Consider the following 22,879-nt stretch of genomic DNA (forward strand, 5'->3'; position numbering starts at 1 on the left):
TTGTAATATATAATACCTACATAGAGAGATCTGCTTGTTTCTAATTATGCATTACAAGGTATGCAACTATTCATGCTGCTAAGAAAATTCATGGGTACTCAATAGCCTAAATATGATGGCTTTGGAAGACCTTCCTCTCTTTTTAACTTGAGTGCTTTCTCTCCTGCAAAATTTGTTTTGCAATAAAAATCCTTCGTCTTGCATTCATAGGAACAAATCACTCTGTTTGTATCAAACACTTTGTACTCGTTTAAGGGTGTGTGGGAACAGGACACAGTCCCATCGGGTCTAAGAAGGAAGGGGAATCAGCCCCTTGGATGCTGTCACTTAGTGTCAGATGAGAAGTTAAAAAAGGCAGAGTTAAAGAGAGTTGGGAGTGATTTACAATAGCAGCACCAGCAGGGTCTGGAGTTGAAGAGTATGCTGAATAGTATAGCATCCCCAAGAGAAGGGGCTGAATAAAAAGAACCAGTAATAAAGCTGAATGGTCACTTGCTTACACAATCATAGTAACTGCATGTTCAGATTAAACACACTCATTTTCACACGATTCCCTTCTGCGAAGTGCATCTGAAGAAGTGGGTTTTTTACCCACAAAAGCTTATGCCCAAATAAATCTGTTAGTCTTTAAGGTGCCACCAGACTCCATGTTGTTTTTGTGGATACAGACTAACACGGCTACCGCCTGATACCTTCTGCAAGGTGTTGCTGGCAGCAAAGCGGGCCAGTTCCATTTTCTAGGGATTCCTTCTGAAAACTTAGATGTCACCAGTTTGAGCCCCACACAAAAACCTGGAAAACTATATTCGTCACCATGGGCAACCTGGAAAGTCAATACTTCCCCGCTTGTAAGCATTGAGGCCAAGGGTTTAAAATAAAGAAAATTTTATTGGGGTGAGGGGAGGAGGGGGGACAACAGAATAAACTTAAGGAAGCCAACAATGAATACGTTAACAATATTATTACGTAAGACTCCCACACCAGGGTATCTTAGCAATAGTGCCAACATCAGTGTTCCTCTCACAGTTGTGAGTGCCTAACATGTTCTAGCTTCTTCCCAGCTTCCCCACTCACAGTTTGTTGTCCTGGATTGGAGGAGTCCAAGAATTCTGGCAGGTCATTCTCCAGCCCCGGCTCAGGATGCTCTGGGGGCTCTATCACCTGACCCTGTTGAAGTGATTTCAGCTTTGATTATTAGGAAGAGAGGCCCACACCGGAGTCCCTCAGGTAGGTTGCTGCAGCTTCATCCCAAGCTACTAAAGCCCAATCACTTGCCTCAGTGCTATCACCTCAAAGTACCTGAGCTCAGGTCTGTCCACTACCTCTAAGCCATCCCCCGTCTTAAAACTGCCTCTGTGTTGAGTATTTAGAGATAAATAAGTAGCATATACAACCCTTAGCAGAGTCCTTACTACCAGAAAGGCACTCCTGTGAAAATGTAGGAACTCCTTTTTGCTCTCACTCTATTCCCTTTTAGCCCTGTCCAGGCTCCCTTACCCAACCGATCCTGAATGTAGTTCAAGTCAGGGTGACCCCTTGTCCCAGGCATGTTTGGTACAGTTTCCTGTCTTTTCATTTCCCAGCAAGGATAACAGTATTTTATTGCTCCCAACCTCAAAATTTAACTGCATTTTAACCAAAATGTCCCATAACAGACATGCAAAGGAGGTCTGGCCCAGTTAGTCATTTCCCCTTACTCACTAGCAGACATGGGCAGAGCTCCATCCTCCCTATGGAGTAGGGTGACCAGATGTCCCGATTTTATAGGGACAGTCCCAATTTTGGGGGCTTTTTCTTATATAGGCACCTATTACCCCTCATTCCCTGTCCTGATTTTTTACACTTGCTATCTGGTCACCCTATTATGGAGCCCCTCTAGAGCAGTGGTCTTCAAACTTTTTTGATCGCGCACCCCATCAGTAAAAAAATTTTGAGCACGCACCCCCTGTTCCCGCTCGGACTCCCGGCCGAACTGCTGAGGGAGGGGGGGAAAAAAAAGCAGTGCTGCTCTGGCGGCGCTCTTCCTGCTGTGCACCCCGAAAGAGCCTCTTGCGCACCCCACTTTGGAGACTACTGCTCCAGAGTTCTCAAGCAGCTCTGGGCCGCTCCTCTCCCTTTTCACCACAGATGTCAGTAGTGAGCTTCCTACTCTCTAGGGCTTCGGGCCATAGGGCTTACACATGTGCAATTCTGAAATATCTGTGGTGAAATCCTGACACCTACCAAAGTCAATAGCAAAGCTTTCATTGACTTCAGTGGGGCTAGGATTTCACTTCTAGGCCTTTGTTTATTTTACCTTTTATTTATATATTTATTTTTACTCATGTCGGTTTCTATTCTGCAAAACAAACCAAGGGCCAAGCAGAGGGAGGGGGGAGTTCCTATTACTTAATTTTTATATTGATGTCTTTCCGCACACAGAAGTTAACAGCTCTGGCAGGAAAGAACAAAAAACACATGTAACAGGTAGTTCTTGTGATGCACGATATAATCACAGAGTTTAATGGAAATCACTAGCGAGTTCCTTAACAAATGTTTATACTTTTTAATGTTGCTACTCAATATTTCCAGAATCTATACAATCCCTCTCTCCACAAAACAGCACTCTGTTTAATATTAAGGCTAAGATTCGGTCTGCCTGCACTACTTATTCCGCTGTGTGTTCCTGCACTAAAGATATGAAAAATAAAGAAAGAAACAACAACCTAAAACACCCTTTCCACCTATAAGAAGCAGCTTACTTCCCTGTCATGACAGAGCTAACCCTCTTGCCTACTCCAATAGCCACTAGTCCTCATTCGGCTCCAGAGAACATAATTATGACCCGATTAATGGTCTGGGACATGAACCAGTTTAAGGAGTGCAAGATCTAATAAGGTAGAAGATTGATCTGTTGAACCCCTGTGACAACTTCTTAAGAGATAGAAAAAAATCAATATATGTTTTTTCAGTTTAACTTTTATTTGTCTTATGCAGTAATTGTTTGGCATTAAATAGGCTCTAGTATTGGTTTCTCCCTGACTCTGTGCCCTCACTGTGTAGTTATCTGTTCACAGGTAGGAACAAGACAACAGGTCTTGAATCTCCTGTTTCCAGACCTCAAAGATTAATTCTCTTATTCAGTGGAGTAGATATGGAAATTGAGAAGTCAGAATAGCTTGATTATTTAGCCCCTGAAAGACCTTTATAAATGAGCATAGGCAAGCAGAGGCAAAACTAGTTATCTACTGCCAGACATCCACTGAATTGTTACTGTGATGGATTTGTAATTACTCTCAAAAAGTTGATTTAAAATTATATTAAGGGTCTGATTTCACCACAAAATCCAGATAATTCCAAGTAAGTCTGTCACACACCTATCTGTCTCTAGCTATTGCACTCCGGTGGCTCTTTATCAGGTGTCTCAAAACAGTACAATGCATCTTACATACTATAGCAGTTACAATATAGACACAATGCAGTGAATATACAGTGACATCCTCTCTTGACTTGTGTGTGTTATCAAGAAAGAATTTAAAAAAAAAACATTTAAAATGTCTTCTATTTAAATTTAAATAAAGACTGTTTTGCAGCTTCTCACAGAAAATTAGAATCCCCAACACCAGCAAAAACATCATTTTTTCAGTATTCTACTTATCTTAACTGTGCATTTTCTGAACAGTACAAAGTACCTCTGAAATCAAGTCTGCATGTGTTTATTCCAACTCTTTCTGGTAAAAAGAATACAGAATAAAAGAGATGCAGTTGGCAAACTGGCTCACAGAACAGTTCTCATCTCCATTTCTGGGGCTTCCTACCTATTTTCCATATTTCTACAGCACTTATTAACTCAATATCTGTGCATTGATTCTTTTATTGGAACCCAGTCAAAACCAAGAGACCAGAGTGGAATCTGATTTAAGAAAAAAATCTCCTATGCTTGAAGAAACTGAAGAGGCTTCAGAATCTCTTCCAAGCCCTGCTATTACTTCTCAAGTACCCTATCTTCTGGGCTCATGAGGGAGTCCCCTCTGAATCTCAGATGGCGAATGTGTCCTGATATGCCTGAGATGAGAGAAGATGACTTAACTACAAGTATATAAGGCTTGTTCCTTCAAAAGTGTACCAGATTTCTCACTCTTTTAAAAAACATTTTGATGTAAGAACTCAACCCTCGGGTTCTCGGGTCCCTCAGCTCTATCAGAACCTATATTATTCTGGCTATATAGTGGGTTTTTTTACGCAAGTCCCATTGCAAATACAGATGAAATAGTCCTACTGGATTGTAATAGTATTTGTGTTTTAAACATAATACCACTTAGCAAAAGTAATGGCACACAAAAAGTCATCCCACTCAACTGATTACATGAATCTCAATGATCTTTTAATAAATAGCACAACAGTTAGTCTTCTTAATAGATATGACATAGCAACAGTGGACAATAGCGTTCTTCATTTAACATGGAAGACACAGTCAGATTTCATTGAGTCCACAATTGTATAATTTAAGATGCTTGTCTAAAAGGATGACCTATGAAATTTCCCCTCCTCCTTACCTTCTTCTTTCTCTCATCTTTGTTTTCCTTCTTTCTTTCTCCACTTAATTATAGTTTGCATTGTTAATATAAATACAGTAAATATACCATTGTATAAAAGCTTGCATTTCTTTCAATTATATCCTACCTTAAAACATTGAAAACTTAAATAACCAACTGCTTTAAATAAACTTCAACTTCCTTAAAAGCAATAGGTCGCATTCAGATTTTGGACAAAGTTTTTGGACAGTTCACCATAGTTTTGGTGACGCTATCCTATCTCTACTATTAATAGTACTCATCTATGTGCTGCTACTGCAGTCCTAACACAAGCAAGACTCCTATTTAGGCCCGGAGTGACGATGGTAACACAAGACACACCAATGTACATATTATGGTTCTCTCCAAGTATTATTCTCTGCATTTTCTAAAGGAATTCATAGATCACATACTTCTTTGGGGATTATTATACAACTTGAATTTTATGAAACATGAGGCTGATTAGACTAAATAATAACCATCCAGGATGAAAAGTAAAAATTCTCTGCAGTTTGAGGGTACAAAAACTCTGCTTGGATGTACCTACTGAAAACATAAGTAGCTTCCGGTTATATTTAATAAAGTGAGTACATCAGTATGTATGAAAGAGTTCCGAAAACAAATATCAGCTTTCCGTACTGATAAAGAACGTAACTAAACTTCATTTCTTATTTAAGGAAGATTTTAAAAAATAAACAAATCAACCTATCAATTTCTTGTTAACATTGGTGCTTACAGAATGGGAGAGGACAGTTGATTGTTGTTGTTTTTAACTACTGGGTGAAAGCAGGTTCAAACTAAGATTGTATGTTACAGCTATCATTCAAGATCTATTGCATGTAGTAACATACCAAAAGCTTCACCTAGTTTGGCTTCATTATATTTTCCTTAACTGAGCCTTTAAAAAAAAAAAAAAAAAAGCAGCTGTGTTCTAATTTGGTATGTATTAATCGGTTTTCAAGAGGGGATTCCTGAAATAGTTTAGACATCTCAATGAGGGATGCATTGCAACATCAATACAAAATTTAAACCTCTTGTGATGGTCCAACGATTGACTTAGAGCTAAATCCACTGTACTGACGCACAGTCTCTGCATTTAATTTGTACCTAGGTAGTACGGTAAAAATACTTCTACAGTAGATTGATTTATCAGCTGCTGAAGACTAAAGTAAAACTGGATCCTGTGTGTTGGAGGCTGCCACAGAGGGAGAGCTTAATTTATCAATTTGCCAGTTTCTCAGCAGTGGTTGTTAATGATGACAGCATGAGGCGGCCTTTTAGCAGGATTCAATCGAGTTATTTTCCTAACTTTTTATTTTTGAAGTCTTTTACATATACATTCAAAATCTGTCAGACATGCATAAGGATGATATGAAATGCAGATCGAAATCTGAAGAACATCTTGAAATTCTTCTAACAGCTTTGTGTTCATTTCCAAAACTCAACTTTCCATGCCATGCATGAGCATTTTTTAAAAATCTGTTTATTGAATATTAAGCAATCAAGTTAGAAACAATAAGACACTGTGTTATTTGTACAGGAACAGCTCTGCTGTGGCTAGTAGAACGCCAAGAACTGACACATAGCAATAGGTATTATCTGAATAAGTCAGTATCTAATCATATAAACATCATGGAGCATACTAGTAACAACCAAACCAACAACAAGGAATTATTAAAATCAAAATAATATCTAATGCAAATCCAGATTGTCTGTAGGCGATTATACAAAATTGGTAGTATTACCAGAACAAAAACTAGAGTTATACATGGAGGCCATGATTCAGAAAAACACTTAAACATGTGCTTGACTTTAAGCATGTAAGTCCCATTGACTTAAGTTAAGCACATGCTCATCTGCAGTTCTGGGCCAAAGTAAGGTAAACCTATGAAAAGTATGTATGCCCCCCATTACCCAACAACTATTAATTATCAGCATTATTTTTTCCAAGGGAAGACAGAACCTAGTAAAACATTTAATGAGGTACCATTTCAATAAGGTCTGAGATGATAAACTTTATGATTTAAATATCTACAGCAAGTTCTCTGGCTCCAGGCTTTGGTCAAGGAGCTTATCTTTATCAAAGTTTGTAGTGTGTTAAGTTGGGAGCAGCTTTTATTAAAACACTTTTTTAGCTGCATAAAGGTCTCCAAGCCAGGCACATTTTCTTATCTACTGCTGTTCCCAGCTTAGCCGGAAAAAGAACTGAGGCCCCTAGACATTCCACTACAAAGTGTCTCTTCGGCATTATGAATCCCCACCTCTGTGGTTGAGGTGCAGAACTCTAGCCAGGGAAAGGAAAAAATATTAAACCTACGTCTCTTTCGCAATTCTTTCTTTGTTCTGCTCCTGTGACAGGGTAAAATAAGCAGTATGATACTTCTTTCCTGATCGGATTTTACCTGTCCCAATGAGATCTTGTAAATTCACAGCAGGTAGGTCAGACCTTTTCATACATTTAACTTCATTAACGTTAACAGGACTTACTGGAGTTCACTAACCAATTTATACTGTCAGTGATCTGCAGAAGTGAGAAAAACGAGAGGCTGGTCGACTGAGACAGAAGCTGGGAACAGTAGCACTCCCTTTTCACCAGAAGAACTCCAACTCATTCTGTGATGGCAGTAAGAGGTGGCATCACGTTTTCTGCACCATAACCCTGAAGAATCTGGGTACACTCTTGTCCATGGAACATCTGGTGTCCTCCATGAAGAACAGAAGATAAACCCAAAAGCATTACTAAGCATGCAGAAGCCCTCAAACAGCTCCCTAATCAGCTAACACCAGCCAGTCCTTCTTTGACCTAGTCAAACGCAGTGCAGCAATAATTGATAGAAGCCTTCTGGGACTTGGTGCCATCCCAGCATGGAGAGCTGTGATGATTTGCTGAATTCACACAATTGCTAGTGCTAGTAGAGCACTGATATTAGCACAACAATAATATTCACACAGAGAAAGATTCTCTTGCTATTCTCTGAAGCTGTGAACGCTTCCACTTATACTGCTCACAAACCAAAGCTCTTGAATATGTTTCATAACGCAAGCTCTAAGTCACTTGCACTTGTCAAACATGAGCGTTGTTTCATTAGCAAAGAGTGAAGCTGAATGCAGGTTCAGCTGAACAAGTGGAACTTTATTTAACTCTGTGCACTGCTCTGTCCTATCGCTGAGCAGCTTCCAGACTAATTCCCTGTTTTCCGGAGTCCTGTCAATTACAGACCTGCCAGAAACCTGGGCCCTCTGACTCCAATTCTACTGACCATGATGCAGGCATGTCAACTGTAGCCGTACAAGTACCACAAAGCCATCCCTGTAGACTACAGGCTTCACAATACTCCAGTATGGATGCCAGCCACTGACAGCATATAGATATATTTGCATTTCACTGGCACACATGTACAATCTAAAGCACTTACAATGAGTAAATTTCAATTTGCAACTAGAGCTAGTGGGAAAAAGGTTTAGCAACCAAACACAATGTTTTTAAAGAAGATTTTTCATTCATTCTAATTTTTTCCCCCCATGAACTTTTGGGAGTTTTGAGAAATGAAATTGATTTCCAACTTCTTCCAGTGAGGCAGAGTAAGAAAAGGGAAAGAAGGAAGGGAAATCCCTAAATCCAGTAACTGAAAATAGAAAACACTTTTTTTTTCCTAGTTTCCAAAAACCAAAAGGCTATTTTAAGTAGAAACAAAACCAAAACTACATTTTTCAAGTGTTGTTTCACAACTAAATGAAACAAAATAAATTGTTATATTTTGAAATGAGAATTCCCACAGAAAACCCAAAGACTTTTGGTCAGAAAATTTCCAAAGGTGATTTTTTTTCCTGTGAAATTTTCCATAGGAAAAATTTTGCTTTTCCAATCCACTCTAATGGTAATACTCTGGATCACAAGCTGTGTTCCTCAGACTATGAACTAGAGTGTCTGGGAATGACAGGTGCTGTGCATACCCGTAGCATCCTGATTAAAATATCCCCTTCATACTTATTACAACCAAGACATTTCTCTTCTGTGTTATGAAGACAAGCTTATGTTCTTGAAAGAGTACACACTACCCTGGGAGCTAGTGTTTCTACACAAACCAGGGCAGAAAACAAGATCTATGATTAACCTTATTTTGCACATCTGGAATCTGAGGCTCCCGGAGACACCTGAACAAGAGTGGCTCTATATTCACAAGGGTTAAGCAGGCACAGTTTCAGTTGAAGTCAATGGGAGTTGTGAGTGCTCAGCACTTCTAGATTTAGGAGCTTAGCTGTAGGCACCTATGTTTGAAAAGGTTGATCTGTATGACTTGACAAAGACAGAGGGAATCCGTGTCCGGGCTAGGATTAGCCTAGCCCACTACATCATGCAGCCTTCCCAACTATTCAGCTGTCTCACCATGTGGCCAGAAGTCACGGTAGCTCCTCTGAGCAGGTGCTGGATCAGCCTTAGGCAGTTGACTATTAGGGAACTTATGGCAGCTCTAGTGCCATCAGCAATAGCCGGCACCAGTACGGCTACAAAGTGCATTGAACTGATCTGGGACCTTTCCAAAAATCAAGGTACATATGGATTATGCTTTGGCCAGACCCAGAAGGCCGGACCTGAACGGTAGTGATCTCTAGGAAAGATCAGTGATAGGTATTCCACCCTAGCAATTCATTTGTATCAGTCACATTTTCAATCAGACAATGATTAGAAATGTTGTTCCTTCCCCTCCTTTAATGAAAGCTGAAATTCCCTGTTGCAAACACGAATGGCCCGCTATCTATCTCTGTTCACCCCTGGAAAAACCAATAAGAGACTGAAATCCACTGAAGAGAGGATTCCTGGCAGTAATTATATGTAGGTACGATGGGTCAAATGCACCAGTGTCACTCCTCTGATTTCAGTAGGGTTGCATCAGGAATGAATTTGGTCCCTGAGTGGATGCAGTTCTTGTCTGATTCCAGGCAAGACAAAAACATTCCTCCAGCCCACCTGGTAGTGATTAAACATAAGCACATTCCTGCAAGGGCTCAGCATCTTGCAGGATCAGTCCCTAGGGTAGAAGATGAGAGTCCTAGCAACTCACCCTACAGAGGAGCATTCATGGATGTACAGCCACCTCTACCTCCCTTTCTGTAACAGCAAAATAAAACAACACACACACCCCAGCAAAAAACCCCAAACATATCTTTTACAGGTGCCAGCAAATGGGAACACAAGTGTATGAATTTGCAATAGTGTGTGTGTCTGAGTTCCATCTGCATCATACCACTACATGCCAGTTGCTTTAATTAGAGTGAGATTCAAAACACGGGAGAGGAAGTTCATAGTGTAATTAAGAAATAGTTGTTCTCCTCACTGCTCTTCTATTGCCTCCTCTACTCATTTTTCTGCTTCCCTCCTTCCCTGCTCCATTCAGTGTTTCTCATTCTGAATCTTTAGTCATCTTGGTACCAGCATTACTGTTCTCACACCTTCCTAAAGGCATGAAAGCCAAAAAGCGGGTGACTGTTAAATCTTCCTAGATGAGGTAGAAAGAATCAGAAGGAGTGAGTGGGGGAATTTGTGCTGCTTTGGAGTGCAATGCAGTGCAACTGTTTGAAGTCTATCCTATTACCAACAATGGCACATTCTGCACATTCTGTCCAGAAATGCCAGCTTCCCAGTTTCAGGGGGCTGTATCTCACTAGAACACAAGCCTGTCATCTTCAAAATCCTGTAGAATTATGGAGATTGTTCCCTCACTGAAAGTCAGTCACATTTATAATGCAAAATAATACAGGGTGACAGAGTCCAACGGCTGCAAGTGGGTGTGACTCCCCAGTCTAAATTGGGCCAAATAATCTCCATCTATTTATACATAATCTATATCTGGCCCATTGATAGTTGTACCTTCCTTTGTTCAGTCTCCTTGCTGTTGTTTTTTGAACCCCATGCAGAAGTGACCTTTACCCATGTCACAGTTGATGAAAGGGGAAAGGTCGGCAAGAAGCAAAGATGTTCCACGGTTATTTGTGTCGGCTATAATTGGCATGAGAATATTAAATGAAACAGTGAAACAAAAAAGCCATTTTGACAAGCTGCAATACTGGCTGAGATTATATTAATATTCAGGTTTGTTCTGACATCATTTTTCATTTTCAGAGGAACCCTGCCTTAGTCTGTATTGCTACTTGGGAAGGATTAGCACTGGCTGTGGGCAACTTATAACAGACATTACACCATATGGGAACCAATGATTTCCCCACACACACACTTTTGACATTTCAAACCAGAACATATCAGGCTAAATCTGAATAAATTCCTGTGTAACATTGTTTGGCCACATCTAACACCCTTCTAGGACTTTCTGCATGTTGTCAGTACCACACAAATTCATCATACAGCTGGTTCATCTTTTTCAGAAACAGCAGGATATTGTTTTTAAGGATTTGCAAAATATTCAGTAGATTCATTCCTCACATAATTTATTCATATTATGGTGCAAAACCGTGCATTGCATGGCAACAGGAGGAACTCAAGGTATGTGTTACACCTACAATCAATGCAGGTATTATTTCAGATCATTGTCATATTCAAACAGACTGTGGTCTACATATAGGGTGTCTTTTTAGGTCATCTTTAAGTATCATATCTGAAGAGTCAGGTGTATAGGATGTTCATTTTAGGACATTCTAAGTTATCAGGGATCAAGATCAGATCTCAATCTTGATCAAAAAAGGGTTAAAGCTTAGCAGTGAAACAAGTAAGAGATTCGGGTTGTTGTTTAATAAAAAAGCATATGTATTATTATTTAACATACACAGAACTGCAGTGTCAGCATAGACTAACATTAGCATTTATCTTGCAACTGACCAGTGTATTAAATCCAAAAGTTTCTTTGTCTACCATTCGGCTAGCCTGCAAGAGCATTTAAAAAATATTCAGCAGCCATCATGACAAAAAAATAGCACATCCCATCATAAAACTTTTGTAATCTAGCTGCACCGACTATACCTAAAATGGAATCATGTTGAAAATCCAGTTATTGAGAGTTTGACATTCAGCTGACTGCTGGTAACAGGGACATCATTGTTAATTACAGAGACGAGAGTAGTGAAGAAACAAATAACTTCTGAATTAGCAGTTTCTTGCTTCTGTGCCAATTCTGAATACAAGTTTTTCCTGCTGGAGTAAGTAGGCTGATGGAATTACATACCATCAATGCTGACTAGGAAAATAAGAGTCAAACTTCAAACATAAGGGAGCAAATTCTCAGCTGGTGTAAATCATGTCACTCCACTGAAGTCAATGGAGTTATACTGATTTACACCAACTGGGAATTTGGCCCATGGTCACTAAACTATCACTCCATCCTGCTCTCACTGAAGTCAATGACAATATCCCACTGACTCCAGTGGGAGCAGGATTAGACCTATAATTATTTATGCCTTGACTACATGGGACAGTTGCACCAGTTTAATCCATTTTTAAACTGATATACTTAAATTGGTGTAAACCCCTATGTGGACACTTGTCTTTCAGTTTACAAATAGTTTTTTTCAGTTCAATTTATACCTGATCCCAGTTGACTTGAGCTAACCCCCCGCCCCAAAAAAACCATTCTTATATTGAAATATGAGGGTCCACATTAAGGTTTCCATTGGCTTAATTAGGGCAGGTTATATTGGTGCAACTTTCCCATGTAGCCAAACTTTAGAAGACAATTCAGAGCAGACAATACAAAGGAGTGAAACATGCTTTATATCTTTTAGAAATTTAGTCTAGGGAACATCTGCAGTGTTGGCTATACAAGTGTATTCAAACTTTAATATTCCTCTGGTGCAAACATTATTTATAAGTTAAACAGTGATAATTATTGTTAGTTAATAATTAATGTTCTTTCCATCAGGAGAAAATTGTGTCCTTAATGAAATTAGAGAAAGTTGTGTCCTTCACATTCCAGTACTGGCTCCTCATAAAGTGTTATAAAAATTTGTAGCCAGCTCATGCCCTGTTGATCTGCACCCATAGGGGGTTCTCTGTAGAACTGGCCAGGAATTTTTGATGAAATGTTTTTGCATCAGAAAATGCTACTTCATCAATGCTGAAACCCTTTGCAGAAATTTATCTGTTTTGATTAAACTTTCATCAGCTACGTTCTCAGGTCCAGCATACAATTTTGGTAAAAATGAGAGAGCAAGATACAGTGCTTAGGGCACTCACCTGGGATCTGGTAGAGACAGAGTCTAGTCCCTCCTCCAAATTAAGCAGACCAGAAACCGGTACCCAGGCCTTCTACATTCTAGGTGAGTGTCCTGACCACCCTGCTAATCTGGGATGGCTGGCTAGCTCTCTGTCACCAGAAATTGCATCCTGGACTTGAGCAACCTTCCTGATGAAAGTTTAATTTTTTTTGGTGAAATCAAAGTTTGAAAGGTCCCGGTTTTGTTCTGCTGCAGAACAAGAACAAATTTCAAAACCTTAATAATGCTTAATAAAGGAATGCTTGTTTTCTGACCAGCCCTCACTCTCTACACAGATCTTCCTCAACCTATGTGAATGAGGGAGTCAGCCATCCCTGCGGCCCCAGACTTTGTGGAGAAGCCTCTTCAGCTGCCAGTCCCAGGTCATTGCTCTACTGGGGAAGAGAGACTCTGAGTGTATGGAAGCTGGGGAGAGAACGGAGGACCTGGAACAAGAATGGGGGCAGCCCTGACTTTTGAAGTATGAGAAAAAGCGAAATGTGCCTATCTGCTCTCAGATATCGCCAACCCCTTCTAGCTTCAGGAAATAGCCATCCACATAGAATGCATTTCCTCTTCCCCTTTACTGCTGCTCAAATCCTATTGTTGAAACCAATTTCATAGCTATATTGCTTACATTGTTTTTCCCTCCAAATATAATAATTCTATTAAAGAAACGGCTGGGAGCAAAGAACATTCATCTTTAGATATATTATTGGGCACTTACCTTTGCTTAAACCATGGGATGCAAAACTGCAGCTATGAAACTCAGTGGTATCTTTGAAGAACAGGAGCGTTCATCCCTGATCTTCTGTGGTTATCTGCTGCTGGACCCTGCCACTGTGTGGCATGAGTGAAGGACACTATAGCTGTGGGCATGACAGGAAAAGCCTTTTGTGATTTTCATGAAAATACATTAAACTAGATGATTATCATAATTTTGATCAAAACTGTTCAACTTACCAAAACAAGCAGTAGTCCCATCATCCTTCCCTGGTTCTCTTAGCACATGTGGGATTCAACAATTTATCAAAGTTAAAAGCATGAATGGATTTTAAGACTGTCCCAATTTTGCAAAGTGCCAGCACTTCCTTGCAGGATTTGACCCTTGAGGAGTTGTATGCCCCAAATATTTTTCTGCATTGAAGTTTTCTGTATAGGGTTTCCTTCTATTTTGGGAGAGGGGTGATTACCAAGAGACAGGGACTTGGTTTTGTTCCAGTTCACTTTTAGATCTTAGGACTCCTTTACTGTCTGAGATGTATGGGAGTTTTCCTTGTAGTCCAATCTTTATTTTTTTAATATTAGCAGTTTTCCAGGGCAGGGATTTTGGTTTATGTTTAGTTTTTTACCTGTTCTAAAGCACTGTGCACAAAAATGGCAGTATATCTTAACCATACTTAAGGCTGCAAAAAACAGTTTCCATTATAGCCCCTTTCTCACATTCCCATGACTTTCTGAAACATTCACTTTTTGACCTTGAGATGATTTGTAAATGGCTGAAGGATTTTGATCTATGGGAGAGTTCAAAAATACACTTTTCAGATAGTAAAAACCAAATTCTAAAGTGCAAACAGAATTAGCAAATCTTCATGGGGCTGCACATAGCTGCTGGAACTGAAGATCTAACTACCCTAGGGCTCCAAAAGTTGCTGACACTGGAACAGCATTATCAAGGGTGAGAATCCTCCTTTTAAAATTCCTTAGTGTAGCCAAACTTCAGGAGGGGCAGACACAATGAGAAATGACATCATAAACAAGGTGAGGCTACATTAATATCAAATATAGTTTTGGCAAATACTCATTGATATTTTTCAATTTCATGTAATTTTTGTCCTTTCCACCTGCACCTAGCACCTTATTAGCAGGGCTGGCTCCAGGCACTAGCTTAACAAGCAGGTGCTTGGGGCGGCCAAGGGAGAGGGGCGGCACGTGCAGCAATTCAGGGGCGGTAGGTCTCTCACTTCCTCTGGGAGCGAAGGACCTGCCACTGAACTGCCGCCACCAATCACGGCTTTTTCTTTTTTTTCCCCAATTGCCGAATTGCTGCCGCCGATCGTGATCGCGGCTTTTTTTTTTTTTTTTGCTTGTGGCAGCAGGAATGCTGGAGCCGGCCCTGCTTCTAATGTTACAGGTCTTACATGTTAGCCCTTTTCCCCCTAACCCAGTTAAAATGATCAGGTTAGAATATTTTTTCCTCTCTTTTAAAAGGCTGAAGGATTGTACTCACATTTCTAAAGCAGCAAATGTAAACTCCTGGATCGCTATAACATCCTGTCACAGACAGTCCCCTTAGGCTCTCCAGTCTATCTTGCCACCCAAACTAAACTTAGTGATAAATGGTCACTTACACCAAAAGTGTCTCTCAGGGCAGTCCCAGGAGGCAGTCCTTGGGGATTCCGTTTAGAGTCTCTGGCCCTTCAGAGTTCAAACAGCCATAAAGATGCAGTTTCTTCTTGTCAGGGATTTTTATTCCCTTCCCCCAGAGTTTAAGATGACGGGACGAGTTCATGTGCAGTCTCCCCATCATGGGTGTGTGTGGGGGAAGCAATCAACAAAGTCTTTTCTCCTACGATGATCCACAGTGGTTTGGTTTCTATGGGCCTTCTTTTGTTGGGCAGGAGATAACACCTTCTGTGGCAAACTACTATTTCATACATAGTGATGTTTTTCTCCTGACTACAGGGATTTACAGTTTCAGGGCAAACACTTTTACAGTTACAATTACCTTATGACATGGGATACAGATATTATAAGTGAGATTAATACATGCAGCAACTTACAAGCATTTCATAGAGTCTGTCTGTCACCCACACACCTCCTGGGTGTGGTGCCCTGTCCCATCTAGTGGTACTGAGACCACTTACAGATTAATGAGTCTGCTACAGCCTTAGCTAGGAGCTATGTGGCTTTTAGCTCATGCAGTAGAGGCTCATACATTGAGGTCCCAGGTTCAATCCCGCCCGCCAATGACTGGCATCTGTCGGCGTTACAAGTGGGCTCAGCGCCACTAGATGGGACAGAGCACAATGCCCAGGAGGTGTCTAGGTTACATAAACACTAAACGCTTTCTTATAAGAATAATACCTAATCTTAGCAAAACTAACATACAGGGGACCTGGTCTGGTCTCCATCTACGAGGTTGTCAATTCTTAGCTAATGTCTGCAGCCTAGGCAAGAGCTGGCATCTGGCCTGCCAGCGTCACAGGTGCATGTGCAGTTAAGAGGTCGCAATGAAACTGTTTTGCAGTCTTAACTATTGAATTTATATACCCTCTTACAGAAAGTCTTTGGGCCAGATCCTCAGCCCTGATTAAGTCCCCTAAATTTCAAATTGTGCAAAGGGGGCAGAAAACTGTCCTAAAGAGTCATCTGTCTGGATTCCCATGATATACGAAAATTCTCCAGTGGTTTAAAGCCAACTTTATGCCACTTCTTTCGACCCTTCCACGAGTAGGCATTCCAGGTCAGACTGGGAGTACACAACATCAAAAAGGGGCAAGGCCAAGCAGTCTGGAAACCATAGACTGGCTGAACACTGTCTACCAAGCCATTCCTTCCAGTTTAAGTTAGAGCAGCCTTGTGGCTATTCTAACATATGCCAGATGCAAATTTGGCTCCTGGCCAGCACCAGGATGAGAGAAAATGAGGAAGTGTTATATTTCCTAGTTGCCAGTAACTAGCAAGGGGTGTATCTAAGTTATAGGAGGTAAGCTGAAGAAGCTTTTGGTACCTAGTCTACAAACAGTTTTTGTACCAATTTAACTATTATGAGGGGAGAGATTTTTACTGAAATACTTCAATCAGTGCTACCCCTAGTGTGAATGCAGTTATAACAACAGAAAGGTGCCTCATAGCAGTATAGTTTATTCCTCAAAATTTATGGGACTAAGCTATGGGAGTATAAGCATTGTTATAGTGGTATAACTTGCATCCACACTAGAGGGGTATCAATTTAACTATACTAGTTGAAAACCAATATAGTTAGAGCAATACAAAAACTGTAATTAGACAAGGCCTTGGAGTGAATGCAGTTGCAAAAAGTCTGCAATGGCTGAACTGTAATAAAGAAATATTAAATGTATTCCATGGCCATCTGCCTTTAATTTTGCCAGCCCATTTGATTGGATGTCACACACACACACACACACACACACACACACACACTTCTCTGGCTCCCACAATAATCCTTTCTTCTTAAGCTTGTCCCACACTTGGCTGGCTTTTGAATTTGGGGGCATTTTATTTGTGAATTTTTTTTCCTGTTTTTTTTTTAAATAAATAAATACATACACACACACACACACACACTCACACTCCGCATGTGTCTTGCCTTTTCACTGTCTTCCCCATACAGAGCTTTTACAGGCGAGAGCAGTTTCTCCCAAGAATTCCTGGCTAATTATTCTACTGAGGCACTGCTTTTGGTTTTGACAGGGTGGTGCAATAACAGGGTTTTTTTTTAACAAATATAGTGTGTGTGTGTGTGTGTGTGTGTGTGTGTGTGTGTGTGTGTGTGTGACAGAGAGAGAGAGAGAGAACATTCATTGATGATTTGAAGGGGCATTTTAAATATCTCCTTCTTCCAATATGAACCTGATATTACAGTCCACACGTGGCATTTGACAGGTTTGCTACCTGCTGCATGCTATATAATTTGTCAACAGAGAGTGGGTTTAATTTGATTACAAGTTGTGGCACTGAGAAAAAGGATGCCCTTATGAATGAGGAATTGCTGATGCCTGAAGGGCAATTTGTTAAGGATGAAGTTCAAGGAGACAGGTTAATTCAGGCACACAGTGGATAATTTCTTCACCTAATTGTATCATATGGGCATCAATGCCTATTGCAATGACATTAGAGAATCTGATTTTCCATGGACTGGGGTAATCAGTCTTTTTACTTTGCATATAAAGGGCTGAAAATGGAATTGAAATTATGCTAACTTTAAAGTAAGTTTGGTCCAAGGGCAGATCTGGACTTGAATCTCCAGCACCGATCATACTGATGCACATATGCATTTTTAAAATTGCTTCCATGTATGCATGAATGATTATCATATATGTGTCATTTTATTATTAATGTGACCTTTAGCTGGCTTGAAAAATTAATCACCTAATGGAGGACACAGACATCGAATAAATTGCATGAACCTATATCAGAGAATAAATAGCTCAGCTTATGAAAAACCACAATAGTATTGATTACATTTCCAAACAATAATCCAACCCCAAATTCTTCTTCGCCTGTACCATGGTACCTTAATTACACCACAAAGTGATTAGCATTTAAAAGGAAATAAAACATGTAGGGCTCTGCTTTGAAAAGGTATTTGCAAGTTGTGAAACTTTCCTCTGGTTTTAGTTATTCTCCTGACCAATGTCATTTTCTCGAGAAACATTCCTGTTAAAAAAGATACGCACTGTGCCACGGAAGCACTGATGTGACGTGACACTCAGTTTTGGGACCCCACATACCCCATCATTAATGGCAGACTAATTGTTTTCTACACATTAACAAAACACATTGGACTAATTATAACTCCACCAACAGCATCTGAGGGACAAAGATGAATGTTCAGCAATTAAAACATCAACTACTTCACAAACAATAATGTTTGATACTGTTCATTTTTGCTGCCTAAAGTCATGCTATTTCTCTGTGGGCCTGAAATACATAACACTATCGAGTACCAAGTACAATCACATGATATGTGGAAATTCATATATTGTAGCTAATTTACAGTATATAGAATGGTCTAGGCACATTCGATGTCTAGAATAAGATTCTACGTCAATGTAAGGGGCGAAGACCTTCAAAAATAATAATCTGTCATACGGCTCAATTTAAAAAAAAACAGTGAGGCACATTTTAAACAAAATAGCACAAGCCTATTGTAATAGAAGGATATGAAGACAACCAGAATAGAGCAAGTTTCTACCCTAGGTTCTCTCTCAGAAGCAACATTGTCAGGTTCAGCAGATAAAGGTATAGCTGGGTCTATTGTGCTACATATTTTCTTAGGGGGCCTTTAACATTATTGTAATCCTCCCTGTCCAGTGTAGCATCCAATTTAATCAAGTCTCCAGCAAAAGAATGCTCATCTGATGTCATCTCTAATTTGTGCATAGGGTAATCAATGGATGCAGCTGCAGTTCACTTCTGAAGGTAATTACAATTTGTCTTGCCCTTCTACAGTTTGTCTCTGGAATTTACATAGGACATAGCCCCACACTCAACATGTTTTCTAGCTGCACGACCAATTCAGAATTTAAAACATCCCTCTTGTCAGCACATTTGCAACTGTGATCTGATCTCCAGTCCTTAAGTATTAGCTATGCTAAGAGTTACATCTGTTTCTATTATACTGTTTCCAATACACTCCGTGCTCTATGGCAAAAAAAATTCTCCTACAGATGTTGAATCCACCTACCATCACTTCCAGGTGCATTAGTAAGCCGAAAAATATATACATATCTACCTTTATTTCTCTGTGGGATGTCACCACATTTCTGTGATGGAAGACATGAAAGAGTGAGCTGGGGCAAGCTTATTTCAAAAGGATGCAGCGCAATGGCAGAAACATATAAGAAAAGGAAAAACAAATAAATGTCAGCAGTAGCTTTTAGAATGGAACTATTCCATTAATTCGTATATGGGACAATTGTGGAAGTTGAAATGGATCATAAACCCCCTAGAGGCATTCACGAGTTAATGTTTACTGCACAGGAAGTTCTCCTTCTATGTTTGTACAGGGCAGAACAAGCTGTCAGCACTTGATGAATTATTAATAATTATTTATTATGGAACCACTAAGTGGCTCCCCACCAAGGGTACAGAGACTCCTGATGACTACAAAAGTGCCAGATGGATGTGAAATAAAAAATGCAAACAAAAGAATACACACCATTGACACACTGTCAAGACCACATGTTCCTGGAATATCATCCATTGAAGATGATACAGGTGCAGAACTGCAAATGAAGATACTGATAAATAATTCACCGATAAACTTGTAAGGATGGGAGGTCTTGGGGAGGGCGTAGCAACCACAGGATCACCAGGGGCATAATTTAAAGAGGGAAGAAGAGAACTTCAGAAGCTTTATTTAAGCTCAGATATACTTCAGAATTTCACAGTGCTGAACTATCATTAACTGAAAGGCCAGATTCTGCCATTTTTACTGTCACTGAGTACCACCTTACTTGGTGAGTATTTAATTGAAATCAATGGGTCTACTTGTGAAATAAAGTACTGGTTCATGGAAATAAGGGCAGCAGAATTTGGACCTAATCAGTCAGCAGGCCCAGAGGCACAGTTATAGAGCTATGCACTGATATGGGAGAGACCTAGGTTCAACTTCCATCTCCCATCTTGCATTCCCTGGATCAGCAGGGACCGGGAATGCTGCATGTATTCAGTCCTTGTGCTGTTTCACAGGAATCCCTCAGCCCAACTGAGTGGCTTCAATGAGCACGTCTACACTGCAATTAAACATCCACAGCTGGGTCGTGTCAGCTGACTCTGGCTCACAGGGCTTGGGCTGCGGGCCTGTAAAGTTGCAGTGTAGACACTCAGGCTGGAGACCGAGCCCTGGGACCCTCCTCCCACATGGGGTCCCAGAGCCCAAATGCCTGCATCTCAATTCACAGACCCGCAGCCCAAGCCCAAGCCCAAATCAGTTGACACAGGCCAGCTGCGGGGTTTAATTGCAGTGCAGACATACCCAATGGGTTATGAAGGTAACCACATCCGGTCCACCTTGGCATAGGGTGACCTGATAGCAAATGTGAAAAATCAGAACATGGGGTGAGGGGTAATAGGAGCCTATGTAAGAAAAAGACCCAAAAATCGGGACTGTCCCTATAAAATTGGGACATTTGGTCACCCTACTTTGGCAAGAAAAATTGTGGACTTCAAATTGGTAGTATAAGGAGATTTCCACAATACTCCTGACACATGGCACAGGGGAAAATGTTATACATGATAAACGAGATACTGGTTATTATTTTTCAGACATAGGGGCTTATGACTCAAGGCCTAATTCCAGGAGATCCCTGCTTGTACATCCAGAGCAGAGCTGGAAGAAGGCTTAGCTTAAAGTTTTTACACTACTTTATAGGCATCTCAGATCTTGAAACACTGGGGTCAGTCTGCTTGCTTGCTTATGCAGCATTTGGGCTGTGGATTTCATATGCAGTTCAGAAAGAAAGAGCGGTGATTTATAAGTTGCTATCCGAAGGCTAAGCTATGCATGGAATTCAGATACCAGGAGAAACATTTTTTCCTCTCTGTTGTAGAATTTTTTCATTACCTTATTCATTAACCTTTCCTTGGGCATTAAAGTATTCATTACCCTTTCTTGTGCGGTATGTTCAAGCCACATTACTCTTGATCATACAAATTCACAGCAAGGTAGCATCTAGCTAAGATAATCTTCAAAATGGCAAGCTGAAAGTGAACCACACTGGAGCTTAATGTTGTCATGATAGCTTCTGATAATGCTGCTGCAGCTCCAGGGAAGGTTTCAACCCCTCATGTGGCTGAAACTATGTCAGCATTCAAAGTCTAATACCAAACTACCACTAGAAAAAGCAATATCTGACAATACTAATTCCTAAATAGAGTTGGGTAAAGAATTTTTTGAAAAAATCAAAACTTTTTGCAGAAATGTAGTCATTTTCTTAGGAAGGTTATTCAGGGATTTCTGGTCAAAATGAGAACACCCAGCCTTAGAGTAGAATAATTTGGGCATTCACCTGAGATACGGGAGGCCCACATTCAAGTCTGCTCTCCAAGGCAAGGATTTGAAGCTGGGTCTCACTCATTCCAGGTGAGTGATCTAACCAGTGGGCTCAAGGTCAACACCAGCCAAAAAAATCTGTTTTGGCCCTAATAAAACATGTTTTATCAGCGTCACCAAAATTATCCCCATGATTTGATTCAGTTGTACCAAAACCATAATTTTTGTTCAGAACTGCCTGTGAACCAAAAAAAATCAGTTATTCATCCAGATGTAGAGCCAAGTACTTTCACTTTTCTCATCAGTCTAGATGCTACTTTTCTTAGGAATCTTATTTCCTCCAACTGGTAACAACATTGGCGCATCTTGCATCCAAGAAGTCCAGGAAGTGACTCAGCTTGGTAGATTTTACAAAGAATATTACTTCAATCTGAGCTACTGATAAAAGACTAGCAAATACTATAATGAAGCTTGGGACAACACACAAGAATCATACAGGGCCTGAGTTTGAGAAGGGCAGAGCACTCACAGCTTCTTCTGTTATCAGTAATTACTCAGTGCTCCTGAAAATCAGGTCCATAGCAGGAGAATATTGCCATTCTACAAGGAGCTAGGGAGGCCATATTTTGAAAACTGTATCCAGTTCCTGTACCTTTATTATGAAAAGGAACTTAAAATAAAAGGATACAGGTGAAGGCAAGTGGAATACTGCAGGGACGAAATCTTAGTTGTTCGTACAGAGGTAGAATTATTTTAAAGGGGTGTTATTCCTCCTAAAAGAGTCTTGAATGACACCAAGTACTTGGTACAAGGTGTATTATTTTTTTTCAATTTAGAACAATGCAAGACTCCACTTCAGCAGGCTTATGGGAAAGGAACTATTTCCCTTCACATTATTCACTGTGGGTGAAAACTTACTATGGTTTGACAGATACCTGCAGCATTTCAGAAATCTATGGAGGTGTTCCTACAAAGGCTTCAGCAGCAAATAATTAGGTATTTGCTATGTGGATAATAGAATGGATCCTTCCAGAAATTTGCGAGCATGAAGGGAGAATGATATAGCAGTTTCACAGTCAGCGAATCAAACATAGCCCATCAAAACGTGACCTATTCAAATGGCAAGCAATGTAGTAAGGAAAGATCATCTCAGCAGCTAGGTACATGTAAGTCCAGCAAAACTGTCAAAACCCTTAAAGGCAAACAGCCTATTATAGAGGGTGAACGTTGTAAACTATTAGCACTGCCAAGGTAATTTCAGATAATTCTCTGGAACTGAGAAACTGACATGTTGTCATTTGACTTTCCTTATTGAATCTACAGGTAGATAGATAATCTATTCAGATAAATATGCTTAGCACTAGGGACGTTCTCTCCCTTC

At 40.2% G+C, this 22,879-nt stretch overlaps 1 long non-coding RNA gene across 1 annotated transcript in view; it reads right to left on the bottom strand.

Annotated features, from left to right (window-relative positions):
• LOC128843918 (uncharacterized) overlaps positions 1–22,879 on the bottom strand; it is a 181,364-nt gene that overhangs the window by 40,028 nt on the left and 118,457 nt on the right. The window contains exon 3 of the long non-coding RNA XR_008446388.1: positions 13,483–13,624. This is a non-coding gene — a long non-coding RNA (uncharacterized LOC128843918). The remainder of the gene's footprint in view (positions 1–13,482; positions 13,625–22,879) is intronic.

Source organism: Malaclemys terrapin, chromosome 10 (assembly GCF_027887155.1).
Source record: "Malaclemys terrapin pileata isolate rMalTer1 chromosome 10, rMalTer1.hap1, whole genome shotgun sequence".
NCBI classification, from domain to species: Eukaryota; Metazoa; Chordata; order Testudines; family Emydidae; genus Malaclemys; species Malaclemys terrapin.